The following is a 19625-nucleotide window of genomic DNA, read 5'->3' as shown; positions in this document are numbered from 1 at the left end:
GCTATTCCAACCTATAAGCAAACAAAAAACATAACGGGGCGTTTGGATCCCTTCATTTTAGAGGAATTGGAATTCACTCAATAAAGTAATTTATTTAGTTTGGAATTTAAAATTCCACCACTTTCCAGAGTTCATATATAAGCCTATCTCAAATTCATGGGTGGAGGTTGGGAAATAATTTTATGCATTAGTAGAATTTGTTTCTAATCCATAACTTACATGACACTCTTTGTCTCACTCATCTATATTAAAAATGTAGCACATAAATATCTCTGACATCTTGTTAATAATAGTATATAAATATATTTTGCATAAAACCGAATTAGCTTAATAGATATATGCTTAAATTACTATTAGTAGAATGGAATTCAATTCCAATGATCCAAACGGGGCGTGTCTTAAGAGCAACTCCAAAAAACTACTAAAATAACATTTTCCAAAACTTATTATTGGAGATTGGTGGAAAAAATCCTAAAAAACATAAAACAACACAACAGAATGCTAATAACTGACCTCTAAAATCTAACCCCGATCTTCTACACCTTCATTGATGCACGACCGTAAGGTGGACTAGGTGCTTATGGACAACTTCCACGCATCCATGGCTTGTACCAGATTGCTCTCCCGCCACCGTTGCACTTACACCAGATTTCTCTCCACGCATCCATGTAAGATGACTGTCAAATAGCTGCACTCTAAATAATATAAACCACACAAAAGAATGCTAATAACTGATCTCTAAAATCTAAACCCCGATCTTCTACACCTTCATTGATGCAGTTACACAACGGGAGCGACCGCAAGGTGGACTAGGTGCTTATGGACAACTTCCACGCATCCATGGCTTGTACCAGATTGCTCTCCCACCACCGTTGCACTTGCACCAGATTTCTCTCCACGCATCCATGCAAGATGACCGTCAAATAGCTGCACTAGATTGATCTCCACGCGTCAAGCAAGATGACCGTCAAGCAGCTGCAATTGATTGATCTCCCGTCGTTGCTCAATCATCTCCCGCCGCCACTGTGTGAGGCAAAAATAAACGCAAACCAACTAGGTACGTACATTGGATCGATTGGGGAGCAATATATGACACGTAAATTTGCGGAAGAAAGGGCAAGGGATGAGGGTCGCGAAGATTATGGGAAGAGGAAAAGGGAACGGTTAGAGGGCTTAAAATGTGTTTTTTCTCTAAAAACACTTTTGGGGTTAGTTTACATGTTTTCTTGAAGATGCTCTAACCAGGATGAAAACCTATTCTCTAAACCCACCTACCAGGTAGCTAAATTTACCTATGCTTCTATAGTCACTTGATAATTATATATATACTACTCTATTAAGAACCTAATATGGCCACCTGGTGCTAGCACGGCTTCATCCTCGGCACTAACTCTCTGGGTCCACCCACCACACCATACAAAAAATAGTGCAGGGCGAGCACTAGAACCCACGTCCTTTGCTTCAAAATTTTGGAGGTGACTATCAGACCACATGTACTGTAGTCTTTAGAAATAAACAATAATTATATTTAAATAAATATTCTGATACCTATTTATATGATATATAACAACCGTAGCAAAGTATGGGCAACTAGCTAGTTAAAGACTTAATATTTTGAACCATTTGGGAACTAAAAGCTAAACTACAAACAAAACTTTTTATATTTCTCATCTACTCAATCCTAATCCCAAGAGCGAGATTCTTTTTAATGGATAGAATTTGTAACACCCTGAAATCCTAATTTTGAATTTTAAGAAGAATTCTCTCAGGTTTTACATAAATGTGCCTTCTAAAAAAGATCCTAACATGAAATATAGTTTTGTTGAATTATATATCTAGAAATATTCTCTACAAGATTTAAATTAAAATATCTTCTGATAAAAGATCATATTTATAAACTACTTTCTATAAAAAATAATCAATAAATACATAGTTTTTGAATGAGCTTTTAATTGGACAATTAGTATTTTCCCCAAAATAAAATTATTTATGTGTGCACTACATATTTGCATCATTTGAATACAATAGTTAATATAATAAAAATATAATAATAATATATATTACATCATGCCATGATTTTTTATTTCTGCATCTAAGTTGAAGTATGGAAATCAAAATCAAACTTGAACGTGAATTTAAATTGAGAACAGGAAATAAAAAACTAAAAGGGAAAATAGAAAAAGGGAAAACTTGAGTCCGGCTCGGCTTGCCACTCCCCTCAGAACCACATACATGTCGGCCCGCTTGCTCCCCTTCCCTTTTCTTTATCCATGTGTGGCTAACGTGTAGGGCCCAAACACCAAAACCTTCTTCCCAACTACTTCGTAACCGAATTCTGTTGCTATGAGCGTGCCGACCCGCTCGGTATGCTGTCAACTAAGCATCGCCTAGCCAGGGGCATCAGGATATATAAATGTGCACACCTCGCCCTTCCCTGAGTCTAGCCACAACCACGCCGAGAGCAAAGTTGTGCGCCATCATCGGACGAGCAAAGATAGGAGAGAGAGAGAGTATAGCCACCAGGGCCATCTTTGAGCCTACACTGTCATTCGTGTCTTGACAGGTGATCGAGTGGAATCGGGGAGCGTGGGGACCACGCGTGTGGCCTTGTTGTGAGGAGGGAGTGGTTTGTAGTGTCAGGAACCTCGCATCGGCAAGGAGCTTCTTCGCCGAGCCATGGCGCACTGTGGACGATGACCTCTACATCACCATCATCGGTAATACCTATCCTTATCGAGTCATCTTCGTCCCCGCATCTTGTATCGTGTGTAGGATGGGAGTTTAAGCAGTTGGGTAGCTTGTTGGCATACGCCGACCATGGTCGTCGCCGCAGAAGTCCTGTTCACCGTGGCTAGTTGGTCAGGAGGTGGTAGAGGATATCCCTGTCGTCGATCCATGCTCGAGCGTTCACCCGCAGATCGAGGATATCGTTTTGTCACGTGGAGTGCTGGTCATGGATCAACGATCCAAGGGCCATGAGTGGGGGTGTCATGGTTGGCGTTCGGGTCGTGGATCCTTGATCTCGTGGTTGAGATTAGAAATCGGTTTAAGCTTGTATTCAGGGTTGTCGATATGGGATCGGTCGATCCAGGCGTGGTTACATTAGAGATGGCGATGGGTACCCGAAACCCAAATACTCAGTGGGTTTTACCCGATATGAAGGCGGGTACGAGATGTTTTATTTACCGTAGGTATGTTAATGGGTAAGAACCTTCACCCGTTGGGTAGACGGGTACGGGTTGGTGAAAGGGAAATCGTGCTAACCATTTCCTATAATCAATTTTGGTGGTTGATGACCAATGCAAACAAGTGGACTAACTAGTCTGTCTAGAATTCATGTATTACAGGTGCATAAGGTTCAACACAAACCAAGAAAGAAATCAAGTTAGGGACTTAATCAAAAACCGGAGCAAAACCTTGAGTGTGCTGAAAAATGGCGCACCGGACAGTCTGGTGTGCCACCGTACAGTGTCCGGTGCGCCAGGCCGTACAACTTCAAACCAGTCACTCTTGGGAATTCCAGGACGCGCTCCGCTATAATTCACCGGACTGTCCGGTGTGCCACTGGACTGTCCGATGAGCCAACGGAGCAACGGCTCCCTGCGCGCCAACGATCGACTGACAGGATGAACAGTGAAGCACAGAAGTCAGAGTAGCAAAGTCAGAGGGGCACCGGACTGTCCGGTGTGGCACCGGACTGTCCAGAGCGGCTAGAAGACAAAAGCTCCAATGGTCGACCAACTCAGAACCCTAACGGTTAGGTGATGTGGCGGCGCACCGGACAAGGAACAATGCCTGTCCGGTGGCGCACCGGACTGTCCGGTGCGCCTATCTCCAGCAGCCTTCCCAACAGCTATGGAAATGGTTGGGGCTATAAATACCCACCAACCACCTCATTCACAACTATCCAAGCATTCCAAACATCTCATTCAATACAAGAGCAAAAGACTCCACTCCAAGACACATCAAATAGATTGAATCCTCTCTAAGCCTCCAAATCAACTCAATTCCATTAGGGACTTGAGAGAGGGTGTTTTTGTGTTCTTTGTTGCTCTTGTTGCTTGGCTTGGCCTTTTCTTTTTCTCAAGTGCTTCGTAAGCGAAGCAAGAGACACCAAGTGTGTGGTGGTCCTTGCGGGGTCTTAGTGACCCGTGAGATTAAGGAAGAAGGCTCACTCAGTCTAAGTGACAGTTTGAGAGAGAGAAAGGGTTGAAGTAGACCTGGTCTTTGTGACCTCCTCAACGGGGACTAGGTTCTTTGGAACCGAACCTCGGTAAAACAAATCATCGTGTTCACTCGCCTAGATTCTTGTTTGATTTGTTTTCCCCTCTCTTTCGGACTTGAATTTAATTCTAACGCTAACCCCTGACCTTAGTGCTTTCTTAAGTTTATAAATTTCAAGTTTCGCCTATTCACCCCCCTCTAGGCGACTTTAAATTGGTATCAAAGCCAGTGCTTCATTAAGAGCCTAACCAACTCGAAGTGATGTCTAGAGATCACGCCAAGAGGGAGACCATGACCGGCGAAAAGGCCGCAAGCTCGGGGAGGACTCTCTCAAGGGAGTCCGGCAACAAACACAAGGATGAATCCTCTTCCTCCAACAAGTCGCATCGGAGAGGTGACAAGAAGAAGATGAAGAAGGTAGTCTACTACGAGACCGACTCTTCGTCACCCTCCACATTAAGCTCCGAGTCGTCCACTACTTCTAAGCGCCATGAGCGAAAGAAGTATAGTAAGATGCCCCTACGCTATTCCTGTATTTCAAAGCGCGCCCCATTACTTTCCATACCTCTAGGCAAACCACCATATTTTGATGGTGAGGATTATTGTATGTGGAGTGATAAAATGAGGCACCATCTAACCTCACTCCACGAAAGTATTTGGGATATTGTTGAGTATGGAGCGCAGGTACCTAAGGTGGGGGACAAGGACTATGACTCGGACGAGGTTGCCCAAATTAGGCACTTTAACTCCCAAGCCACGTCTATACTCCTCGCCTCCTTGTGTCGAGAGGAGTATAACAAGGTGCCAGGATTAAAAAGCGCCAAAAAATTTTGGGACGTCCTCAAAACCGCGTACGAAGGGGACGAGGTGACCAAGATCACCAAGCGCGAAACGATCAAGGGAGAACTCGGTCGATTCGTCCTCAACAAAGGAAAAGAGTCGCAAGCAATGTACAACCGGCTCAAGACGATGGTCAACCAAGTGCACAACCTCGAGAGCACCAAATGGGATGACCATGAGATGGTCAAGGTTATTCTTAGATCCCTCGTATTTTGTAATCCTACTCAAGTTCAATTAATACGTGGGGATCCTAGATACAAACTAATGTCTCTCGAGGAAGTTATTGGCAAGTTTGTGAGCTTTGAACTAATGATCAAAGACTCCAAACACATTGTCAACTTGGAGCAAGGCGTCACCTCCACACCCTAGGTGCAACCCGTCGCATTCAAAGCGACAGAAGAGAAGGAGGAGGAGTCTACACCAAGTAGGCTTCCAATCGATGCCTCCAAGATCGACAACGAGGAAATGGCGCTCATCATCAAGAGCTTCCGCCAAATCCTTAAACAAAGAAGGGGAAGGACTACAAGTCCCGCTCCAAGAGGGTGTGCTACCGGTGTGGTAAGTCCGGTCACTTTATTGCTAAATGTCCAATTTCTAATGAAAGTGACAGGGGCGAAGACAAGAAGGGGAAGAAGAAGGAGAATAAGAGATACTACAAAAGGAAGGGCGACGATGCGCACATATGTCGGGAATGGGACTCTGATGAGAGCTCCACCGACTCCTCCTTCGACGAGGACGCCGCCAACATCGCCATCAACAAGGGATTCCTCTTCCCCAACATCGGCCACAAATGTCTCATGGCTAAGGATGGCAAGAAGAAGAAGGTACACTCTAAAGCCACCCCCAAATATGCAACATCTATTAATGAGGTAGCTCTAGTGATAATGAAGATGATTTAATGTCTCTCTTTGCCAACCTTAGCATGGACCAAAAGAAAAAATTAAATGAATTAATAGAAGTCATTAATGAAAAGGATGATCTCTTGGAAAGCCAAGAGGACTTCCTCATTAAAGCGGACAAAAATATTTGTTAAGTTGAAAAATGCTTAACAAATTTGTTAAGTTGAAAAATACTTAACAAATTTTTGTTTTCTTTAATAAGGAAGTCATCTTGGCTTTCCAAGAGTTAATTCTTCTCATTAATGGCTTCTATTAATTCATTTAATTTTTTTCTTTTGGTCCATGCTAAGGTTGGCAAAGAGAGACATTAAATTATCTTCATTATCACTAGAGCTACCCTCATCACTAGATGTTGTATATTTGGGGTGGCTCTAGAGTGTACCTTCTTCTTCTTGCTGTCCTTAGCCATGAGACACTTGTGGCTGGCGTTTGGGAAGAGGAGGCCCTTGTTGATGGCGATGTTGGCGGCGTCCTCGTCGGAGGAGGAGTCGGTGGAGCTCTCGTCGGAGTCCCATTCCCGATATATGTGGGCATCGCCGCCCTTCTTCTTGTAGTATCTCTTCTTCTCCTTCTTCTTCCCCTTCTTGTCCTCATCCCTGTCACTTTCACTAGGGATTGGACATTTAGCAATAAAGTAACCGGACTTACCACACCGGTAGCACACCTTCTTGGAGCGGGACTTCTAGTCCTTCCCCCTCCTTTGCTTGAGGATTTGGTGAAAGCTCTTAATGATGAGCGCCATCTCCTCGTTGTCGAGCTTGGAGGCGTCGATTGGAAGCCTACTTGGTGTAGACTCCTCTTTCTTCTCTTCCGTCGCTTTGAATGCGATGGGTTGCACCTCGGGTGTAGAGGTGGCGCCTTGCTCCAAGTTGACGATATGTTTAGAGTCTTTGATCATAAGTTCAAAGCTCACAAACTTGCCAATCACTTCCTCGGGAGACATTAGTTTGTATCTAGGATCCCCACATATTAATTATACTTGAGTAGGATTACGAAAAACAAAGGATCTTAGAATAACCTTGACCATTTCATGGTCATCCCATTTGATGCTCTCGAGGTTGCGCACTTGGTTCACCATGGTCTTGAGCCAGTTGTACATGGCTTGGGGCTCTTCTCCTTTGTTGAGGACGAATCGACCAAGCCCCCCCTCGATCATCTCGCGCTTGGTGATCTTGGTCACCTCGTCCCCTTCGTGCGCGGTTTTAAGGACGTCCCAAATTTCTTTGACGCTCTTTAATCCTTAAACCTTGTTATACTCCTCTCGACACAAGGAGGCGAGGAGTATAGACGTGGCTTAAGAGTTAAAGTGCCTAATTTGGGCGATCTCGTCCGAGTCATAGTCTTTGTCCCCCACCTTAGGTACCTACGTTCCATACTCAACAATATCCCAAATACTTTCGTGGAGTGAGGTTAGATGATGCCTCATTTTATCACTCCACATACAATAATCTTCACATCAAAATATGGTGGTTTGCCTAGGGTAACAGAAAGTAATGGAGCACGCTTTGAAATACGGGGATAGCGAAGAGGCATCTTACTGTACTTTTTGCGCTCATGGCGCTTAGAAGTAGTGGACGACTCGGAGCTTGATGTGGAGGGTGACGAAGAGTCGGTCTCGTAGTAGACCACCTTTTTCATCTTCTTCTTTTTGTCACCTTTCCGATGTGACTTGATGAAGGAAGAGGATTCATCCTTGTGTTTGTTGCCGGACTCCCTTGAGAGAGTCCTCCCCGAGCTTGCGGATTTGTCGCCGGTCATGATCTCCTTCTTGGCGTGATCTCCAGACATCACTTTGAGTTGGTTAGGCTCTTAATGAAGCACTGGCTCTAATACCAATTGAAAGTCGCCTAGAGGGGGGTGAATAGGCGAAACCTGAAATTTATAACCTTAAGCACACACTAAAGTCGGGGGTTAGCGTTAGAATAAAATTCAAGTTCAAAAGAGAGGGGAAAACAAATCAACAAGAATCAAGGCGAGTGAACACGATGATTTGTTTTACCGAGGTTCGATTCCAAAGAACCTAGTCCCCGTTGAGGAGGTCACAAAGACCAGGTCTATTTCAACCCTTTCCCTCTCTCAAACGGTCACTTAGACCGAGTGAGCCTTCTCCTTAATCAATCGAGTCACTAAGACCCCGCAAGGACCACCACACACTTAGGTGTCTCTTGCTTTGTTTACAAGTCACTTGAGAACAAGAATAAGAAAGGAAGAAAGGCAATCCAAGAAACAAGAGCACAAAAGAACACGAACACTCTCTCTCTCTCGAGTCACTAAATGGTTGAGATGAATTCTAGACTTGGAGAGGGTTTGATCTTTGGAAATGTGTCTTGGAGTGAATGCACTAGCTCTTGTATTGAATGTGATCTCTTAAAAACTTGGATGCCAAAGGTTGTGGTGGTTGGGGGGTATTTATAGCCCCCAACCACCTTGGTAGCCGTTGGCCAAGGCTGGTGGCGATGGGCGCACCAGACAGTCAGGTGCGCCACCAGACATGTACTGTGTGCTGTCTGTTTCGCTGCCACGTCAGCCAACCGTTAGAGTTCGGACCTGGTCGACCGTTGGAGGCTTTGTCCTCTTGCGGCATTGGACAGTCCGGTGCCCTCTGACTTCGCAGCTATGACTTCTGACGCGGCACTGTAGCCACTGTAGCACTTTGCAGAGTTGACCGTTGGCATAGATAGTCGTTGCTCCGTTGGCTCACCGGACAGTCCGGTGAATTATAGCGGAGGGCGCCCTGGAATTCCCGAGGGTGACTGGTTGACAACTATACGGTCCTGGTGCACCGGACATTGGCACACCAGACGCCCCTGTTTGTTTCGGCTTTTCGCAGCTTTTGGCCACCAAAAGCTGCTGCAGACTGCCAAACACTCAGCTTTTCAGCCAGCTTCTATAAAATTCGTTTGGGTAAAAATCATTCAAAATCAACATAAACATATAATCGGTTGAGTCGTCGCAATAGTAGTAATCCATCACTTTATAGATCCTGAGCCTCATGGACAACTTTATCTTCCTCCGCACATAATCCTAATGATACTCAGATTCTCTACACAACCAGATTCTCCCACAGCTAGATTCTCGGAAACGCTGGTCAGAAAAAAGCTGAACCAAACATGCTCGACCTTGTCCGGTGGCACACCGGACAGTCCGATGCGCCTAGGGCTGGACGAAAAACTCGTAGCTCGTTAACTCGCTCGACTCGATAGTGGCTCGACTCGACTCGACTCGTTTATAATTTGTAACGAGTTGAGCTTGTATTTCAACTCGTTACGATAACGAGCCAGCTCGAGCTGGCTCGCGAGCTGACTCGCGAGCCAAACGAGTTGGAGTAATTAGTCAAATCACAATAATCTCCGATCCAAAATAGTTAATATTGTACTCTACTATAGTTAATCTTGTTCTTTGTTGAGTGTGGAATCTTAAGTTGCAAACTCTATTCCTTTTTCTAAATAGATCTCCTTCTTTTCTTTTGCTACATGTTTTTATATCCGTTCGTAGACACTAGACATGGTATTATTGAGCTGGCTCGCGAGCTAAACGAGCCAACTCGATTTGGCAAACGAGTCGAGCCGAGCTGGATCTTTAGCTCGTTAACATATCGAGTCGAGCCGAGCCAGCTCGTTATCTTAACGAGCCAACTCGAGTCGAGTCGAGCCAGCTCGATATCCACCCTTAGATGCGCCATTGTTCAACACACTTGTCGGTGTTTCGACCCCGGGGGGTTCCTGGGCCGACGAGTAAATTGTCGCTACGTGTCCCAGCCCAGATGGGTTGGCGCGAGACGGAATACAAGGGGGAAGAGAACCGTGGCTTCGTGTTGTCCTGCGCCAGAGTGGGTGCGCTTGCAGTAGGGGGTTACAAGCGTTCGCGAGGGAGAGAGAGAGCCTGTTCGTCAGCCCGTCCTCCCGCGCGACCACCCCTCGTATGAGGGCCCTGGCCCTTCCTTTTACAGATGCAAGGAGAGGGTCCAGGTGTACAATGGGGGTGTAGCAATATGCTAACGTGTCCGGCAGAGAGGAGCCAGAGCCCTATGTACATGCCAACGTGGCTGTCGGAGAGGTGCTAGAGCCCTGTGCATGCGACGTCGTGGCCGTCGGAGGAGCGCTTGAGCCCTGTAGAAGCACAGCTATCGGGGCTGCCGGGACCTTGCTGATGTCTCCTTGTTTCCGTAGGGGGCTGAGAACCGCCATCGTCATGGGCGCACGCGGGGTGCCATCATTACTTGTTTACCGGGGCAAGCCAGATGGGACGCCGGTCTTGTTCCCCGTAGCCTGAGCTAGCTAGGGGTAGGGTAATGATGTACTTCCTACGGCGTGGTCAGTCCGAGCCCAAGGTCGGGCGAGGCGGAGACTCCTCCTGAGGCCGAGGCCGGGGTCGGGCGAGGACGCGATTCCGCCCGAGGTCGAGGTTGAGATCGGGCCCTGGGGTCGGGCGAGGCGGAGTCCATCTTCCGAGGCCGAGGCGGGGGCCGAGCCCTAGGGTCGGGCGAGGCGGAGACTTCTCCCGAGGCTGAGGCCCAAGGTCGGGCGACGCGGAGCTTCCTATGGCGCCTGAGGCTGGACTCAGCTGCTGTCAGCCTCACCTTGGTGGGTGGCACAACAGTCGGAGCGGGGCAGGCAGCGCTGTTTTCCTGTCAGGTCAGTCAGTGGGAGGGCGAAGTGACTGCGGTCACTTCGACCTTGCCGACTGAAGCACGCGTGTCAGGATAAGGCGCCAGACAATCCTTGCATTGAATGCGCCTGCGATACGGTCGGTTGGTGAGGCGATTTGGCCAAGGTGGCTTCACTACGAAGCCTGCCCGAGCTGGGCTTCGGACGAGTCGAGGGAGCGCCCGTTGCTTTGAGGAGGCCCTCAGGTGAGGCGTGATCGTGTCCCTTGCCTGGGTCTACTGTTCCTGCCCGAGGCTGGGCTCGAGCGAGGCGAGATTGCGTCCCTTGAGTGGACGGAGCCTTGACCTGAATTGTGCCCATCAGCCTCTGCAGTTTGCACTGATGGTGATTACCAGCCGAGTTTAGGAGTCTTGGGGGTACCCCTAATTATGGTACCCGACAGTAGCCCCCGAGCCTCAAAGGGAGTGCTGGTACTCGCTTGGAGGCATTGTCGCACTTTTTTGTAAGGGGACCGACCTTTCTCGGTTATATTTTGTTCCTGTGGGTGCGCGCGAGCGCACCCGCCGGGTGTAGCCCCCGAGGCCTCGAAGGAGTGGTTTGACTCCTCCGAGGTCTTAATGCCTTTCGTGATGCCTCGGTCGGTCTGGTTGTTCCCTCATGCGATCTGATCATAGCCCGGGTGCATGGTCAAGTTCCGAGTTCTCGGGCTGGTTTGTTGACGCTGTCAACGGTTTGGCCGGAGCCGGGTTTGCGAGAGCAGCCCCCGAGCCTCTGCACAGAGCGATAGGACGATCAAGGACTGACTCGGCTTTTATCATACACCCCTTCATCGCCTTTCCACAAGGAGGAGGGGGGGGGGGGAAGCGCCATGTTGCCCTCGGAGGGCGCCGAACATGGTGTCTCCAGTGAGTTGCTAACGGGTGATCCGAGTGGACACCCGTGCCCCGTTCGATAAGGGTCGGCTAGTGGCCCAGAGGCGCGCTCCAAAAGTACATGCAGGTGATTTGCCGGATCCGGTCCCGTTTGATAGGGTCCGAGGGCTCGATTCCTCCCTCTGATGGTATTCCGTTACAGAATCGCTCATGCTGGTCTCAGAAATGTCCTAGGGTACCTCGGGAGCATAGCCCGAGCCTTGGCCATGTATCGGACGTACCCAGAGTCATCCCTCGCTCTGCGTGTTCTGGGGCGGCTGTCGAACCCTTCGAGGGGCCAGCCTTCGAACCCCTGATCAGTAGTGGGCGCGGAGCCCGAGTGCTCTGAGGCGGCTGTCGAACCCTTCCGAGGGGCCAGCCTTCGAACCTCTGATCAGTAGTGAGCCTGAAGCCCGAGTGCTCTGGTGCGGCTGTCGAACCCTTCCGAGGGGCCAGCCTTCGAACCCCTGATCAGTAGGAGGGCTCGGGGCCCTCTTCCTTCGCGGAGAAGGATCCCTTTCGAAATATCCCCTTTCCCGGTCCCTGTAGCAAGAGAGAGAAAGGGGAAGGAGAAAAGGATACGAATTTAAACGATGTGGCGCACCTTTTTTGACGCGGTCATCATGGCAGAGGTGAAACGTCGCCCGCTTCGCCTGCCAAAGGTGTCGCCTGCCCTGCCGCGAAGTTAATGCGACGGGACGGGTGGTTCGCGGGGCAGCCGTTGCGCGTGCGCGAGTCGTTCGAGGAACGGAACACGGGCACGTCGTCTTCACGCCGTGGGAGAGGGCTCTCCTGCTGCTCCAGGAGGGGGCGTGAGTGAAGCGTCCCAATCCTCTGGGACTCAAATGTGATACAATTACTAGTCCCAGGAGGCTAGTAAACACATTTATACATCAGATGATTCCAGATCTGCTTAAACGAGACAAACCTATAAAGGTGGCGATCAACTTTAAGAGTTGGTCCACAACTCGGGACATATCATTAGTGTGGGGCTGAAGCAACCCGATATACGCAGCGAAGCAAATCAGTGGTCCAACAGCCATAGGCAAGGTTGGGAACAGTCGTAACTCTTACCCGATCTCCTTTTTCTGAAAAACAACAAATAAGCAAGGGTGAGTACAAACGTACTCAGCAGCCCACCTTCACCCACAGAATGGGGAAATCAGATATAATGCATGGAATATGTGGAGCTCAGGATATTTGCAGAAACAGCAATATTTTATGCAGGGTTGTTTTTGAAAAACATTTTGTATTTTGCAAAGCGCGTCCTCTCCAAAAGGAGCAGGAAGTTTTTCAATATTAGAACAAAACCCTCTGGACTAAACCATCCAGGTATCTCAGCAGTTCCCACTGGTTTTCATTTTCAAAAACAGCTACTGGACTTCCCGTCCACCATAGCTCACGGCTCAACCGCCGAACCTTTTAAAACCCACTTTTCTCAAACGCACCCTTTTTTGGAAAACAAAACACTAATTGACATACCACACCAGACTCGTCCATTCCTGTGGACACAGACTATTCGAATAGGTTTAAACTCTGCGCAGAGGTGTACACTTTACCCACTAGTCCGGCTCTGCGATCTCATAGTTAGTGAGACCCGAATCCGAATCTCTTTCTTTCCCCGCACGTCCTAACCTTAACGGTTATCCGGAAGGAGTCAGTGAGAGCACCTAGAGGGGGGGGTGAATAGGTGTTCCTGTAAAACTTAAACTTAATGCCACAAAAACTTGGTTAAGCGTTAGCACAGTATTGCCAAGTGGCTAGAGAAGAGTCTTAGCGAAACACAATAACCACAAGAGAATCAACACAGGTAGACACAGTGGTTTATCCCGTGGTTCGGCCAAGTACAACACTTGCCTACTTCCACGTTGTGGCGTCCCAATGGACGAGGGTTGCAATCAACCCCTCTCAAGCGGTCCAAAGACCCACTTGAATACCACGGTGTTTGCTTTTCTTTTCTATATCCCGTTCGCGAGGAATCTCCACAACTTGGAGTCTCTCGCCCTTACAAAGATGTTCACGAAGAAGCACGGAGTAAGGGAGGGATTAGCAACTCACACAAGACACAAAGATCACAACAAATACGTACACACAAGACCCAGACTTAAGCTCAAAAGACTAGCACACTAGAACGGAGCTCAAATCACTAGAATGTCGAACAAGTGCGCAAGAATGGAGTGTGAGTGATCAAGAGTGCTCAAGGAATGCTTGGTATCCTCCTTCATGCGCCTAGGGGTCCCTTTTATAGCCCCAAGGCAGCTAGGAGCCGTTGAGAGCAATCTGGGAAGGCAATTCTTGCCTTCTGTCGCCTGGCGCACCGGACAGTCCGGTGCACCACCGGACATTGTCCGGTGCGGATTTCTTTCCTTCTTTGGCGAAGCCGACCGTTGGCGCCTTGGAGCCGTTGGCGCACCGGGCACTGTCCGGTGCACACCGGACAGTCCGGTGCCCCCTCCCGACCGTTGGCTCGGCCACGTGTCTCGCACGGATCGCGCAGCCGACCGTTGGCCCGGCCGACCGTTGGTTCACCGGACAGTCCGGTGCACACCGGACAGTCCGATGAATTATAGCCGTACGCCGTTAAATTCTTCCCGAGAGCGGCCAGTTCACCTGAGCCAGCCTGGCGCACCGGACACTGTCCGGTGCACCACCGGACACAGTCCGGTGCTCCCAGACTGAGCAGAGTCTTGGCTGCTCGAGCCAAGACATTTCCAATTGTTCTTTTCCTGTTTCCAGCACTTAGACACAATACATTAGTCTCTAAAACAATGTACTAAGTCTGGGAAACATACCTTTTTACTTGATTTGTACTTTGTCCACCATTTGACACTTAGGCACTTGTGTTGGACACTAAATCACCAAAACACTTAGAAATGGCCCAAGGGCACATTTCCCGTTCAATCTCCCCCTTTTTGGTGATTTATGCCAACATAACATAAAGCAAGTAAAACAAGTGCAAAAATCAATTCAAATAAGAACTCAAAATTGTTTTGATTCAAAATTGACATATATGGATCATTCTTTGCCACCACTTGGTTTGTTTTTGCAAATCAAACTCAATTTCCTATCTCTAAGTCAAACATGCTTGTTGAAAACATAAAGAGAGATATTTCAAGAGAAATTGATCAGAGATTAAAAAAACTCCCCCTTTTCCCATAATTAAGCCTTCTCCCCACAAGAGACCAACTTTGGACAATAAGAACAAAAACTCTAACTCTATTTTTTTTCAAAATCCTCAAGTGGTAGCTGATCCATTTCTTGCTTTGGCCTTATTTTCTCCCCCTTTGGCATCAAGCACCAAAACGGGATCAATCTTGGCCCTTTTACCCCATTGCCTTACCAAAATCTTCAACTAAGAGTAAAAAGGCAATAAGAGTATAGAGATGAACTTGGAATAAGTTACTCTTTCATCGGAGTGCAGTGGAAGTCTTGCATGGTCCAAGTCCACCTTTTCCCTTTGAATCCTCCTTTGAGACTAAGTTAAGCAAACTCAAGCACACAGTTAGTCTCAAAGGGTCAAGTTGTAGCACATCTCCCCCCTAAATTTGTGCATCACTTGCAAAGGACTTGTGAGGTCCGGGGAGTGCTTGTACAACTTGAGCACCATAAATAAACAACAAAATGCATTAAGGAACATGATCAAAGCATAAAAACACATGTATGCTATAAATCAATCCAAGTTCCGCGAATCTAAGACATTGAGCTCACTACGTAGCCTGCAAAAAGTCTTCTCATCTAGAGGCTTGGTAAAGATATCGGCTAGCTGGTTCTCGGTGCTAACATGAAACACTTCGATATCTCCCTTTTGCTGGTGGTCTCTCAAAAAGTGATGCCGGATGTCAATGTGCTTTGTGCGGCTGTGTTCAACAGGATTATCCGCCATTCGGATAGCACTCTCGTTATCGCATAGGAGTGGGACTTTGCTCAGATTGTAGCCAAAGTCCCTGAGGGTTTTCCTCATCCAAAGTAGTTGTGCGCAACACTGTCCTGCGGCAACATACTCGACCTCAGCGGTGGATAGGGCAACGAAAGTTTGTTTCTTAGAACTCCATGACACCAGGGACCTTCCTAAGAATTGGCACGTCCCCGATGTACTCTTCCTATCGACCTTACATACAGCATAGTCGGAGTCTGAATATCCAATCAAGTCAAAGGTAGACCCCTTTGGATACCAGATCCCGAAGCAAGGCGTAGCGACTAAATATCTAAGAATTCGCTTCACCACCACTAAGTGACATTCCCTTGGGTCGGATTGAAATCTAGCACACATGCATACGCTAAGCATAATATCTGGTCTACTAGCACATAAATAAAGTAAAGACCCTATCATAGACCGGTATGCTTTTTGATCAACAAACTTACCTCCTTTGTTGAGGTCGGTGTGTCCGTCGGTTCCCATCGGAGTCTTTGCGGGCTTGGCGTCCTTCATCCCAAACCTCTTGATCAAATCTTGGGTGTACTTCGTTTGAGAGATGAAGGTTCCATCCTTGAGTTGCCTCACTTGGAACCCAAGGAAGTAGCTTAACTCGCCCATCATCGACATCTCGAATTTCTGAGTCATCACCCTGCTAAACTCTTCACAAGACTTTTGGTTAGTAGAACCAAATATTATGTCATCAACATAAATTTGGCACACAAAAAGATCACCATCACAAGTCTTAGTAAAAAGAGTTGGATCGGCTTTCCCAACCTTGAAAGCATTAGCAATTAAAAAGTCTCTAAGGCATTCATACCATGCTCTTGGGGCTTGCTTAAGTCCATAGAGCGCCTTAGAGAGCTTACACACGTGGTCAGGGTACCGTTCATCTTCGAAGCCAGGGGGTTCCTCTACGTACACCTCCTCCTTGATTGGCCCGTTGAGGAAAGCGCTCTTCACATCCATTTGGAACAACCTGAAAGAATGGTGAGCGGCATATGCTAGCAAGATACGAATGGACTCTAGCCTAGCCACAGGAGCAAAGGTCTCCTCAAAGTCCAAACCTGCGACTTGGGCATAACCTTTTGCCACAAGTCGAGCCTTGTTCCTTGTCACCACTCCGTGCTCGTCTTGTTTGTTGCGGAACACCCACTTGGTTCCCACAACATTTTGCTTGGGACGAGGCACCAGTGTCCAAACTTCATTGCGCTTGAAGTTGTTGAGTTCCTCCTGCATGGCCAACACCCAGTCCGGATCTAGCAAGGCCTCTTCTACCCTGAAAGGCTCAATAGAAGAGACAAAGGAGTAATGCTCACAAAAGTTAACTAATCGAGATCGAGTAGTTACTCCCTTGCTAATATCACCCAAAATTTGGTCGACGGGATGATCCCTTTGAATCATTGCTCGAACTTGGGTTGGAGGTGCCGGTTGTGCTTCTTCCTCCATTACATGATCATCTTGTGGTCCCCCTTGATCACACGCCTCCTGTTCATCATCTTGAGTTGGGGGTTGCACCATTGTTGAGGAAGAAGGTTGATCTTGCTCATCTTGTTCTTGTGGCCGCACATCTCCAATCGCCATGGTGCGTATTGCGGTCGTTGGAACTTCTTCTTCATCTACATCATCAAAATCAACAACTTGCTCTCTTGGAGAGCCATTAGTCTCATCAAATACAACGTCGCTAGGGACTTCAACCAAACCCGATGATTTGTTGAAAACTCTATACGCCTTTGTATTTGAGTCATAGCCTAACAAAAACCCTTCTACGGCTTTGGGAGCAAATTTGGAATTCCTACCCTTCTTCACTAGAATGTAGCATTTACTCCCAAAAACTCGAAAATACGAAACATTGGGTTTGTTACCGGTTAGTAGCTCATACGACGTCTTCTTGAGGAGGCGATGAAGGTAGACCCTGTTGATGGCGTGGCAAGCCGTGTTCACGGCTTCCGACCAAAAGCGCTCGGGGGTCTTGAACTCTCCGAGCATCGTCCTCGCCATGTCTATAAGCGTCCTATTCTTCCTCTCTACCACACCATTTTGCTGTGGTGTGTAGGGAGCGGAGAACTCGTGCTTGATCCCTTCCTCCTCAAGGTACTCCTCCACTTGAAGGTTCTTGAACTCGGACCCATTGTCGCTCCTTATCTTTTTCACCTTGAGCTCAAACTCGTTTTGAGCTCTCCGTAGGAAGCGCTTGAGGGTCCCTTGGGTTTCAGATTTATCCTGCAAAAAGAATACCCAAGTGAAGCGGGAAAAGTCATCAACTATAACAAGACCATACTTACTTCCTCCTATACTTAGATAGGCGACGGGTCCGAAGAGGTCCATGTGAAGCATCTCCAAAGGTCTTGATGTGGTCATCACATTTTTGGTGTGATGAGAGCTTCCCACCTGTTTGCCTGCTTGACAAGCTGCACAAGGTCTATCTTTTTCGAATTGCACATTAGTTAAACCTATCACGTGTTCTCCCTTTAGAAGCTTGTGAAGGTTCTTCATCCCTACATGTGCTAAGTGGCGATGCCACAACCAGCCCATGCTAGTCTTAGCAATTAAGCATGCATCTAGACCGGCCTCCTCTTTTACAAAATCAACTAAGTAAAGTTTGCCGTCTAATACACCCTTAAAAGCTAGTGAACCATCACTTCTAACGACAGACACATCTACATTTGTGAATAGACAATTATATCCCATATTGCATAATTGACTAACAGATAACAAATTATATCCAAGAGACTCAACTAAAAACACATTAGATATAGAGTGCTCGGATGAAATAGCAATTTTACCTAACCCTTTTACCTTGCCTTGATTCCCATCACCGAATATTATTGAATCTTGGGAATCCTTGTTTTTGACGTAGGAGGTGAACATCTTCTTCTCCCTCGTCATATGGTTTGTGCATCCGCTGTCGATAATCCACCTTGAACCCCCGGATGCATAAACCTGCAAGGCAAATTTAGGCTTGGGTCTTAGGTACCCAACTCTTGTTGGGTCCTACAAGGTTAGTCACAATTGTCTTAGGGACCCAAATGCAAGTTTTGTCTCCCTTGCATTTTGCCCCTAATTTTCTAGCAACTATCTTCCTATCCTTTCTACAAATGGCAAAGGAAGCATTTAAAGCATGATATATGGTAGAAGGTTCATTAATTTTCCTAGGAACATTAACACCATTTCTCCTAGGCACATTTCTACCATGCATACAGGAAGAACTAGAAGCAAACATAACATATGAATCATAAACATGTGAATCAAAAGCATCATAACTTCTATTTGCATTTCTAGCATGTCTCCTATCATGATACATAAAAGCATGGTTCTTTTTAGCACTACTAGCCATAGGGGCCTTCCCTTTCTCCTTGGCGGGGATGGGAGCCTTATGGCTTGTTAAGTTCTTGGCTTCTCTCTTGAAACCAAGTCCATCCTTAATTGAGGGGTGTCTACCAATCGTGTAGGCATCCCTTGCAAATTTTAACTTATCAAATTCGCTTTTGCTAGTCTTAAGTTGGGCATTAAGACTAGCCACTTCATCATTCAATTTAGAAATTGAAACTAGGTGTTCACTACAAGCATCAACATTAAAATCTTTACACCTAGTGCAAACCACAACATGTTCTACACAAGATGTTGATTTATTAGCTATTTCTAACTTAGCATTCAAGTCATCGTTTATGCTTTTTAAACTAGAAATAGAGTCATGGCATGTAGACAATTCACAAGAAAGCATTTCATTTCTCTTTATTTCTAAAGCAAGGGATTTTTGAGCTTCTACAAACTTATCATGTTCATCATATAAGAGACCCTCTTGCTTTTCTAGCAATCTATTCTTATCATTCAAAGCATCAATCTATTCATTTACTTTATCCACCTTGGTTCTATCTAGACCCTTGAATAAACATGAATAATCTATTTCATCATCATCACTAGACTCATCCTCACTTGAAGAAGCATAAGTACTAGTGTTACGAGCGCTTACCTTCTTTTCCCTTGCCATGAGGCAAGTGTGATGCTCGTTGGGGAAGAGGGATGACTTGTTGAAGGCAGTGGCGGCAAGTCCTTCGTTGTCGGAGTCGGACGACGAACAATCCGAGTCCCACTCCTTGCCAAGATGTGCCTCGCCTTTTGCCTTCTTATAGTTCTTCTTCTTCTCCCTCTTGTTCCCTTGTTCCTGGTCACTATCATTGTCGGGACAATTAGCAATAAAATGACCAACCTTACCACATTTGAAGCATGA

The sequence above is a fragment of the Zea mays genome, chromosome 9 (genome assembly GCF_902167145.1).
Source record: "Zea mays cultivar B73 chromosome 9, Zm-B73-REFERENCE-NAM-5.0, whole genome shotgun sequence".
Lineage (NCBI taxonomy): Eukaryota > Viridiplantae > Streptophyta > Magnoliopsida > Poales > Poaceae > Zea > Zea mays.
The sequence above is the reverse complement of the archived record's forward strand: the minus strand, read 5'-3'. Positions refer to the sequence as shown.